Source organism: Brienomyrus brachyistius, chromosome 1 (genome assembly GCF_023856365.1).
Source record: "Brienomyrus brachyistius isolate T26 chromosome 1, BBRACH_0.4, whole genome shotgun sequence".
NCBI lineage: Eukaryota > Metazoa > Chordata > Actinopteri > Osteoglossiformes > Mormyridae > Brienomyrus > Brienomyrus brachyistius.
The window spans coordinates 52772828-52784400 of record NC_064533.1 but is presented as its reverse complement, the minus strand read 5'-3'; the positions used below and the strand labels follow the sequence as shown (position 1 = coordinate 52784400).

General features: G+C 46.2%; 1 protein-coding gene across 4 annotated transcripts in view; it reads left to right on the top strand.

Moving 5' to 3' along the window:
* Positions 1–1438: 1438 nt before the first annotated feature.
* Positions 1439–11573, top strand: part of LOC125744807 (tyrosine-protein phosphatase non-receptor type 4-like) — a 32982-nt gene continuing 22847 nt past the window's right edge. The window contains exons 1-2 of one of the 4 annotated variants that reach the window (XM_049017079.1): positions 1444–1464; positions 3452–3932. The gene's annotated coding sequence lies outside the window, so the exon portion shown is untranslated. Of the gene's footprint in view, positions 1465–1490; positions 1644–3451; positions 3937–11573 lie in introns of those variants that run through there. The other 3 variants (XM_049017071.1, XM_049017095.1, XM_049017088.1) reach the window with 3 other exon arrangements.

The window sequence follows — 11573 nt, the reverse complement described above, 5'->3', positions numbered from 1 at the left end:
CATCCTTTTCTTTTCCATGTTTTATTTTCCCAAACATACTGGGCACATGGTACTGGATCACCGTCTGTCCACATGGCAAAAGTGTTGAATAAATGACAATATTATTTACTGAATAAGCAGACAAACATTACTCCAACTGATTGTACAATTACAAACATTAATGTTTCTTGTAATGCTGCATATCACAGCTGTGTATCACACCTGTGCCTCCCTGTATTTAACTTCTTTATCCCACATGCATGCGTGTAGGATGTCATCACTGGTTTCGTCGGCTGAATAATGGAATTCCAAACGTTCCCTTGGCTGCTGTACTCTGGAGCCTCAGGAAATCTTCTGCACGTTGCCAGGCGGGGGCATGGCGATTACAGAATGACTGAATCTTCTCATAAGGAGCTGCAAACATCTTTTCCGGCTTTACTCACCCATGATCACATGCATTACCTGTCGTGGACTAGTAGACTCTTCAGAGTAGACCTACCATGACTGTTTCTTGCTCGTACTGAACAATGGGATTACTAGCACCTGTTTTTCCCTATTCGTGCTCTGTTGAAGAGCAACATACAATGCCGGTCAAGATGTCATAAGCGGCTCACTTTTGTCTCGGATGGGGGGAGGGGCATTTAGCGGTGAAGTTTCCCTAGGGCGCCATGTGGGCTTCGTTCAGTGCTGGCATTATTAAAACTTTTTTGTATGTTCTAATATCTTGCGATCAATAATACAGGAAAATAAACTGTTGATTGACATAAAGGCAATGTCATGGTTCATGTAATCTAATGTAATGTAATCTAGTCTTAAACTGTTACTTTTTATTATTTCTGTATGGGTCATAATCGATATAAAACTTATCTGAGACCAGTAGCCGGTTTAGATAACTTACTTGGTTTAAGGTGCCTCGTCAACATCGGTGGCCTGTACTAAGAAGCCCGGTTACCTGTGGTACCTTAAATCCGACAAGTTACCCCGATAAGACAGTAAGCACGCTTCGTAGTACAGGCCACTGGTTACTGAAGTCTTACATACCGAAGAGTTAACTCTGACCCCTTGTGGAATATGCGGTAATTTAGTGTGAAAGAATTCTGTTATGCAACGTTAAGTTCTTAATAATCTAACAACTCGAAATGTAGTGTTTATTTTTCATTTGTTATATTAATGTTGTTATTATTGTTGTTACTGGTTTATTCAAAGGGCATGTTAAAATGACACGAATTTTATGATAGGCCTACTGCTCCTTAACCATTACGATTGTTATCTCTTTGTAGCTCAATTTAAAATTAATACATTGAAAGACCATACTGATCTGATTTACAAATCTTGGAATATGACCATCTATGCTTTTGGAAAACTGCACCGTTTAGCTGCTTCTCTATGGAATTTAGATAGTTTTGTTCTGCGCATGCTCAGATGTCAGAGACCCCGCAGTAGCACTCTAAACACACTGCAAGCAGTCACGCAATTCTCTCTGTGGTAAGGATACCCTGTTTTACCTGTGTTCACGCACTTAAATTTTATTATGTGAGTTGAGTCTCTTCGTAGCCCCGCGGCTAAAGATTTATTGACCTAGGATAGCTATAACAGGACACCTAGAATAAGACACAGCGAGCTGACAGGCGAAAACCGCCAACAATATGACAGAGCTCGAAAGTGTAAGTTTAATTGAATTTTAACACCTCGTAAATGAAAAACTGCTAGAGATCTGCTGTGGTGCCCGGTGTCCACATGCTGGGGGATGCCAATGGAGAGCTTTGCAAATAATAACTCCTCACCAGTCTTATTTACGTAATGTGTTCAGCATGCCCTTAAGGGGTGGGGGGGGGGGGTGCTTCTGGCGACGTCGTTATTTAGTGTTTTTCAGGACTCAATTTGTTTTCGCTTAGCCACCGTTAGTTACACAGAGTAGCCTATTATTATCTTTTTCAAACGGAAAACCTATGTAAACCACGGCATTTTGTGTGTCTCCACAATGGGTTTCGCATATCCAAATTCCATAGAGAAGCAGTATTTCTCCTGACAACGATACAAATTCCCAAAAGCACTGGTGTCAACATTTCATTTCTTGTCCGCGATACTTGTCAGAAACACCCTCATATAAATATTTTATTCCATGGAGCGGACAGTATTGTATTGTTTATCGTTTGTTAATATTTTTCATGATAAAGACCTTTTACATTAATGTAACACTTCCAAGAGAAAATACCATAAAAGAAGAAACGGACATTGATGTTCTATAAAGAGGCGGTTTACATTCACACCGGAAGCATTTTATCCTGTTTTATTCAGCCTGAAAGTTTTAAGTGGTTAGAGGTTTCGCAAGGGTTACATGTAGGCCTCCCCAGAAAACACAAGGTGGTGCTGTCTGTGCATGATAGCCCTGAGTGTAAGCGGCGACAACCAAATGTAATAGTTTTCAAGTGGATAAAAATGACTCGGCTTCTCTAAATATTATGGAGGGTGCTTATTACTTACACTTAATCTATAACCATCTTGGTTTGCTGTGAACAATAGTGCTGCCGTAAGGATATGCCGGGAACTCTACACGATTGTCCCGAAAAGACAATAGACATAATGGGATGCCCGTTGTTAAAATCTCAAAAATGCAAAATGCAGAACAGCAGGATCTGAGGTTGGCACGGAAATTCCGACCGTTTCAGTTACCAGGTTTACAAAGTACGTAAAGAGCAAGCAGAATGCGATCCCAGTAATAGTTGTCTTATTACTCGTAGGTCACCGAACTACATTTCTGAACATTCATTCAACTGTCTTACCACCTCCAGGGACAGATTAATGTAATACATGAAAAAATGCGACTATCGCTGTCACAACACACTTTAGATACGCAGATAAAATGCTTTTTTACCCCCACTCTCGTCTTGACAGTTATCGAGAATTATCCAGTTTTAGTTGGATGTAACACTCCATGGCAAAGAGGTGCTTTGAGGTTCCTGGTTATAACGATCCACAGGACCAGCCTAAAACAGATAATGGTCCGGCCAAAATGGAAATGTAACTGTGGCCCATAGTTAATAACCGGAGAAAAAGTCACCGGTTATACCTGCGTTTGGTGAGAGTTATGTAACCAAACCGCAGAGAGGCAGTGAAATTAATAGATGGGTATTACTGTGCATGTCTGTGACTGTAATATAGGCCTATTTAATATGCACATGTTTATGTTGTGTGTCTGTGTGTGTATTATGTTTATAATACCAAATGTTCCCCACAATGTAATAAACGTATTATTTTGACGTTGTTGGGACTATTTTCCAGGTACCCACAAAGATCTGTGAATGCAATCAAAAAACAAATAATGTCAAAAGTCTCGTATTTTGTTTGGTTACTTATGGTTAAGGTCGTCATGTTGGGATTACAGTTTTCCCCAATGAAATAAATGGAGAGTCCCTAAAAAGATATAATTACAAACCTGTGTGTGTATGTGTGTGTGTGTGTGTGCGTGTAGGCTGATAAAGACGCCGTCCATCTCCGGACATTAACACCCCGCCTCCCGACGGTCCCACCCCCGCGCCGGCTGCGCCATGTTACGCCGCTATGCCGTTTGCATTTGCTTTTACAGCGGCGAGAAAAGTGAGCTTGCTGGGGGGGGACAGCAAAGAGGATCGGCGGTGTCCGTGTACGGACGGAGGAGGGGACGCTGCCTTGTTTTTTTAAATCCCAATTTTGGGCATCTGATGCAATTCCAGGGCCGTCGCTCATATGGGATTGTGAGCATTGCACGCATGGCTTAAGATGACTGGGTGCAAGCTATAGCCGTATTTTCTCGCCCCCCGGGAGCCAGGAGGCCCTGCGGTGACTGTCTGAAGCTCGGGTGATGAGGGTTTTTGTGGAGCTACGGACGATGAATTGAACTGGGATTATATTCAAACCCTCTGGTTTTTTCCTTCCCCCCCGCATATAAATTGGACCCCCCCGGATCTGTTTATGTAGGTAAGCATTTGCGATCGTATATTGCGTCCCGTTTCGCTTTGATTTGTAAATTTTCTATTTTTTATCCTTGGGAGGGGGGTGTGTTGGCTTTAGTTAGAAATACTGTTTACGTCTCTGACTGTCGACTGCAAGTAAGTTGTGCTTGGTGGATACGGTGCCCGCTTTAATCCGTATTTATGTGGTGCGCTTAAAATATGGTATTTCGTAAGGCACAGCACGGAAAATTGTGAGGTGCATCCCAGCCTATGTTGGCATTTTCTCTGCTTGTGCGCCTATTCTTGTGTGAGCCCTGAATATGGATGATGTATGTATGCATGGTTAAATCGCTGTATTGTGGTGTAGCCTACTCGGTTAAATTGACTAGTTCTGAACTGTAGTTAACGATTCCGTCAGCTTTTAGTTAGTAGGTTGCAAGTTATTTAAACGACTGAGTAGTTGCGCTGTGGTGCATAACCTATTTTGAGCCAAGCACTGTCCTAGTTATCTCAAAAAAGCGGTCATTAAAACTCCAGGTTAGTTTGCACTGGCGTTAAATTATGTTAGCCAGATAAAGACATTTCTTGCGTCTGCTGTCACTGTTTTTTACGGGGTAAGACTGCGTCAGTGCTGTGTATGTTGTATTATCTTTACGATGGTGTGATTACAACAGTGTTAAGTGGTACCCAGAAAGGACACAAAATGTATTGTCTTTTTTAGATTAAGGAATTAGCTAATTCATGGGGTGTTACAGCCTCGTAGAGCCAGGAATAGCCTATTTATGAGTGAAATATAGTGCATTGTGCTTTTCCTGGAATGACAGTATGGTAATTCAGAGCTTGGAATTGCGTACATGTGTTTAATGAGATCAAACATGACCTCACATGAAGCACAGACGCCGTTTTTGGAGGGATCGGTGGCTTTGGTTTTCCCTGGAAGTGGGTGAATTTTATCCGCGTACACCGGCACAGCTTCCGGGGGGGAGGGGGCGGCGTAGCATCTCTTTGAGAAGGTGGTCTTCATTCACATATCCAGCCTCCCTGCAGTAGACATTTATTTCAGTGTTTCAGCTGGTCGAAGGGTGATATTTCGCTAGTTTATTTCATGTTATTAATGTTGGGCCAGGGTACACTGTCCCACCTTCTTTCAGAGGTTTACTATGTCTGCCTGAAGGTTGGCCTCCTGATGTGAGTGTCTCAGGCAGCATCAAGTAAGCAGGACTCTGGCCCCTGGGTGGGGTTGGGGTTGGGGGTGGGGGGCGACAGTGACATCGTACTCGATTGTGGCCAACATTTCTTCAAAGCCTTTCTGAAGCAGCCGCACACACACCTCTAATTCATCCTGTTATTTTATGCACATGTATCCAGTCTGCCTGTATTCATTATTGGAGGCTGAGATGTTAAATCGGGGGTGTTTGTGAGGCTGAAGTGGGGGTCAGCTGGCAGACGGTGCGGAGCTGGGGATGGGCAACACCTGAGCCAAGCTCCCTGCAGTGGGGGCAGGTGTTTGGATGTGCATTGTGGGGGGGGGGGGACCAGTTGATTAGGGTGGAGGGCAGGATAGGGGGCCCCTGTATGCTAGGCAGTGCCCCCGGGGTCTCTTATTTTTTCTGGGGGGTTTCTTGGTTATTACCAAACCCATGAGCCTGCTGTGTGTGTGTGTGTGTGTGTGTGTGTGTGTGTGTGTGTGTGTGTGTGTGTGTGTGTGTGTGTGAGGGGGGGGGGGCTGTACGGCTTTGCTGTGGCTGTGGGCCCATTAATCACACTCATGTCATTCAGAATTAAAAATATTTCCGCCAATCTTGAAAAAATCCTCTTCTGCTGCCGATTAACCTACAAACAGGTACATTAGGCTGTCATGACAAGACGTCTTGCCTCAGCCACAGTGGAAATGCAGACAACCTGCATGACAGTTTAGGATCTGTGACTGTTTTTTGGGGCTTCAGGCTTTTGGCTAGAAAGGGAACTCCATTTGCTTTGCCCAGATCACCGGCATGCCTGGCCACTTTTTGTTTTGTTTGTTTATGCATTATCTTCTGCATTGGCCGTCCAACAATAGTGAACGCACAAGGTGTAAAAACACACAAATTTGGTTTTCTCTACCACGTTTCATTTTTTGGCTGCCAAACAGGCATGGAAGACTTTTGAGTGTCTGTCAGCGTTTCTGCAAGGGAGGTTGTTTGTTTTTTTTCTTTTCCCCCTCTTCCCTCAGCTGAACTTCATATACCTACAACCTTTTTTGAGTGACAGGGGATTACTGATGGGTTGCATCCCTTTTTCCTGACAGGTAATCCAAGCACTGCCCCGTTAATGAAAGCCCTTGTCATGACCTTGGCACTGTGTCACCATTCTCAGTCCAACCAGGTCCCACATGGTTGCTTTGGTCTTTTTTCCATTTGAACAAAATCTGGTTTTGACGCTCCGTTTTGTGAAGAGTCAAAATAGCATCCAGTGACTTATCATGAGTAGGGTTGGCACTGGAGCCCAACCGTGGCAGGACAGGGCACCACTCTGGGTGTGATCGTGCTCACAGCAATGTTTAGTGGCGCGGGGTCGCTTAGCTACATGGTTATGGTTTTAGAACCTGAAGGCAAGCCGCACAACACAGGGAGAGCGTGCAACCTCCACTCGCGCAGATTGGAGGTGGGATTCGAGCCATCAGCTCTGGAAATGTGAGGCAGCAGCACCAGTTGCTGTCTGCTGATTAGTGTCTGCAAAGTTTGATTCGAAGCACTGGTGTCCATCCGAGCATCGCAGCTTCTCAGACGCCCTTCCAGGCATGTTTTTCAATAGCAGCATTTATTTGTAAATGTGATCTAAGCCATCCTGTCCTATGATTGACTGCAACCTCGTCCGAGCACCCAAATATTACAGAGTTTGGTAGATCCAGAAAAATCCCTTCCGCTTTTGGACGGGGTTGGGTTACATAACTCCACATTTTGTGAAGCACGCTTCCTGAAAGGGGTGACTGGTATTGTATAACCGCGGAAAAAGATTCCACGAAGGATTGATCGTTTGCAGGGAGTGGGAGAAGGAATCGCTGGGTTCTCCTTTGGGCTTACATATCCACATGTTGGAAATGGTGGGGCAACAGGTGAGGTTTACAGGCCCCTGTTTCCATGGTAGCGATCGCCAGCATTCTGAGTGTGAAGCATCGTCGTTTTCAGAAAATGCACCAGGCAACAGTTCTGCACGCGGCCTGTAGATGGCCGGGTGGGATTGTCACATCTAGTGCATTATGTGGGGCCCTTCGCCTCATTTCAGAGAAGCAGCCGGCCCCGCTGATGTCATGGACGCGGCCTGAGTTTTGCATGCTCAGATGGTGGGTGTGTTCATCACACTGATATTTCTGAGGATTGAGGGTGAGGCTTCATAGAACTCTCACACCCATTTGACTTCACGCCTTCCCCTTCCTGCCACACCGTCTGCATGTGGGGAGGAAGGGGGGGGGGGGGGGGGGGGGGTGGTATGCCATGGGGGGAACTCAGTCAGAAAGAAAGCGAGAGAAAAATAAATCAGCCCTGCAGCAACATAAAAGGGGGGAATGGCGGATAAAGATGGACAGAAGGGAGGAGGGAACTGATGATCTGCTGGGAGGTACTAGAGACACATTTGCACAGGCAGGTGAGGAGACCAGACTCTGCATGCATCAGTGAGTTTCAGGCAAGGAAGGTGGGGGGGGGGTAGGTGTAGGGATAGAGAAACATGAATGAATTGTGGACACTGGATGAGTGAATGAGGATGCCGGACAGGAGAGGGATGTGTAAGAGCCACTCCCTGCCACTGTGGGTGGTGAGGGTGCGTCAGGAATATGTTTAATGTTTAAATCTTAATGATAAAGCATTTTATTATTTCTGGGAGGAAATAGGAAATGGCCGCTTTAGCACGTCTGTGTGGTGACCACCCCCCCAGTTTTAACATGTCCTGTTCTTCACTCATGTATATTTTTTAGCAACCCGGAAACTTGGAGGAGGATAGGCGGTGACAGCCTCCCTGAGATAGCATGGGAGGGGTGGGATACAGGGGATGGGGGCAGAGGTGATATTGCCGTACGATGCGGGATCCGCGCTGCCCTTGCTCGGTCCCCACAGTTCGGAGCAGAGCTCGGAGTGTTTGAAGTCCTGAAAAGTGAAAGGAGACGGTTACCCACTCGCCGCTAAAGGCTTGTTAGTCCCGTCGGCACACTTCATTCTCGCAGCGAGACCCTAAGTACTTTAGAAAGTGTTTCGCATGAATCGGAGGCTGATGTCTGTCCTGCATCTGGACAATGGTGACTCCCAGGTCAGGGCGGGGTGCGAAAGGTGTTGGTTTTTAATCTTTTTTGGGAATATCTTATTATTATTTTTTTTTTCCTCGAGAGCAGCAATGAACTGCTTTATTTGTCGTACAGGAAGTGGAAAGTGAGTCGCATCACAGAAACCAAGGGGCAACAGCACGTGTTGATGATGGTCGATATCTGATGTGCTTTTTTGGTAACCATGTATCTGGTCAGGCCTGCGGTATCAATGTGTCTAGAGACTCAGATGTATGCCACTCCCCAGCCAGGTCAGTGCCACGTTCTCTTGTCTGAGGAACTTAACCAACCATGTGTTTATTCACCGTAAGGGTAAATGATGTTCTCGATGGAAGTTTGGAGAGGGAAGATTTGTGTGTGGCTCAGTGGGTTAGGATGCTGGTTTAAGTAATTGGCACGGCTGATGTCACCACGGGGCCCCTCAGCATGGCCCCTAACATCCAGTTGCTCCAGGTCCTGGTTGACCTTGCTTTGTCAAAAAATGTACATTGCTGTAGATTAAAGCATCTGCTAAATAAATGGAATTTTCTATGTTTTATGTGCGAATGTGCACCCATTTATGGAGCACCTGTACTCTACAGGATCCATCCCACTGCCTCTCATCGGCTCAGGTTTTGCCAGATTTGATATCCTTTAATTTGTGGAGTGGGGGTTAGTCAGCCTGTTTTTGACAGGTGGGGTCATTGCAGGGATAGCTGTGCTGTCATGCAGTGTGAAATGGAAATTGAAAAAGCAGTGAATAGTTTCTTATTCCATATGGGGGGAGGGGGATATGACACAGTGGGGACCAATCGTAACTCTTCTGTTTTCTTGGAAAGCTGACATCGTAGTTGCTGTGCTGATGATGTTTTGACAGGTGTCAGCTGCACATGAAATCGACAGAATCCACCCAATTGGTGATGTCTCCATTTCGGGAACACTACTGGCCTTCTAACGATGTGGCGTACCCCGTTGAGACCCGAGTCCCTGTGGATTTTCGATCTCCTCGGTTGTTTAAGCTTTTTCTGTACTAATTATTACTCTAATGGAACTATTTCAACCCTCCATTGCAGTTCTGGGCTCATTGGTGGTTTGCACTGACCCAGGTTGTGAACCACCATTTGGGGAACGGGATGAGGGCCCCAGAGGTCAAAGATCAGAGGTCAAAGCGTCTCACGTTGTGTAACCCGAGACTGAGCGGCCCGGAGAGGGGCTAGCCTTGCAAAGGGAACACAGTCTCTGTCACCCCTTTTAACCCCCCCCCACCCAAGTATGAGAGAGGCTGTATTTCATATTCATTGCCCTCTGACCCCCCCCACGGATGGATTACCCCTCACCGCCTCAGGCTACAGTCGGCCGCAGATGAAAGTGAATAGACTTTCTCTTGTGTGCTTGTCGTTCTGACACTTTGATCAGAACTCAGTGGAAGACAGTGACGGATTCCCCAGGCTCTCTCTTTCCTCCGCCCTAATGCCCCCCACTGGACATCCAGCGCAGAGATTTCATCAGAGATGGGTCAGGGGACGCTGCACCGTTTTCTAACCTGGAAACTGAGCCTTTCGCTTCTTGGTCTTATCTGTTTCTCTTGATTGGCTGGGTGGAGCCTCCCTGACCAATTGCAGCCCATGGTGGTGAGCTATAAAAAGTTTGTCTGTGAAGTTGTGCCCTGCTGGTCTCAGATCAGTTCTTAGAGTGGTAAAGGAGCCACCGCTTGCTGTCGCCGCGCCTGTGGCGGTTCTTCTTAATGGCAGCCCTATCTTTATGCTTCCTTGTGTCTGAGGTTTGAGTCCGGAGCTGTGATCCTCCTCTCATCTGGTTTGCTTGCCTACTGAGGAATTATCCTGCTCTTATCTGAGTGATAATTTTTTTGTTTTTCCCTGTAAACACAGACTATCTGTTGCAGGGGGTGGGGGTAGTGTTAAACATCCTCCTGTCTTCTTCCCCTGGGGACAACTGAGACAAGGCCCCACCCATGGGGTGTTTCTGGGAACAACCCTGCCCCCCCTCTCTCAGGTCCCACTGCCCCAGTGAGTCAGCAACATGGGGGTAGGTGACAGTTTACCCAGCGGTAAAAGATACACCCCCCTGACCCCCGCCTGCAGGTAGGTGGGACTCCACGCCTTCCCGGACGGCAGCCGCCACTCACCACAGGAGTCCTCGTCGGCACCACCCAGGTCGACCTGTACCTTCGTTAGCGGGTGCTAATTAAGGGAAGCATTCCTCTGACTTCTGGCAGTATTTAAGCTTTAGGGGTGGTTGGGATGGGGTGTGTATATATTTTAACCTGTTGTTTAGTTCCTCTGTGCAGCATCTGGAGAAGCACAGGGGGGCATTTTAATATTTTTGCGGCAGGAAATTCCTAACTTCCTGCCTGTAGCCGATTAATTTCTTGCCAGAGTGCTGTACATGTGTAAAAACCTATAAGAACATAGCTGGCGCTTTTCTTAATGGTCACCAGAACTGGCGGCAAAGGGACGCGTAGGGCTGGGGAGCTGCAGTTAATGTGCTGTGTTAGCACTGCTGCTTCTGAATGTCTCCCTCACCCCCCCGTCTGCTCGTAGGCTGTATACAGCTGCGTCGTGTGTTTTCCGTCACCACTGGGATTATTAAAGGCTGTAAAAAGTCATGTTTCCTGCTGTATCCAGCCTAAGAGCTGACTAACAGGTCTGGAATGGGGAAAAAGACACATGGGGTTGTTTTTTTTTTTTTTTATTATAGTTATCGCTGTTTGTTCGACTGCTTGTTTTCATTCTGAGCTGAGGATTATGGGGGGAATTACTGCTCCCAAGAAGTGTCTCTGGCCCAAGCCGGTGTTGTTTTAATGTCTGCCCGCTTCTTCTGAGGGTCCCGGCATGATCAGTGTTGATCTCGGGCTGAGGCAGAAGGCCAGTGTACTAGAGCATGTGGAGATTAAGGGGTCGGGTCAAAGTGCAAACCGGGTGCTGTGCGTTTTGAAAAGGGATTACCTGATTGAATTACTCAAGATTTCCACAGCCGGGTGTTTTTGCATACGGAATTTACAGAATTTATGGAGCTGGACCGTGTTTCTGTCTCTGAATGTGTCACATAGCTTATTATTTTGGTTGGGAAAACCAGCGTTTTACTTATGCTGATCGACATGGAATGCTGTAAGCCAAACCAAAAGTAAATGTTATCTGTGGTTTCTGAAAATAAGAGTGACAACTAGTGAATCTAATGCAACACTGACAAAATCTAACTCTAATACACCTCTGACAAAATTAAGAGTAGGAATAATAAGCATTTCGTCCACAGGTCTAACCTTTCACCTTTGACCTTACGTCTGAAAAGTTATGCTTGCTAGTTGAAACTGCGATTTCAATCAGCTGGGATTTTCATACACTTCCAGCTACCTACAGTCGTGTATCCAG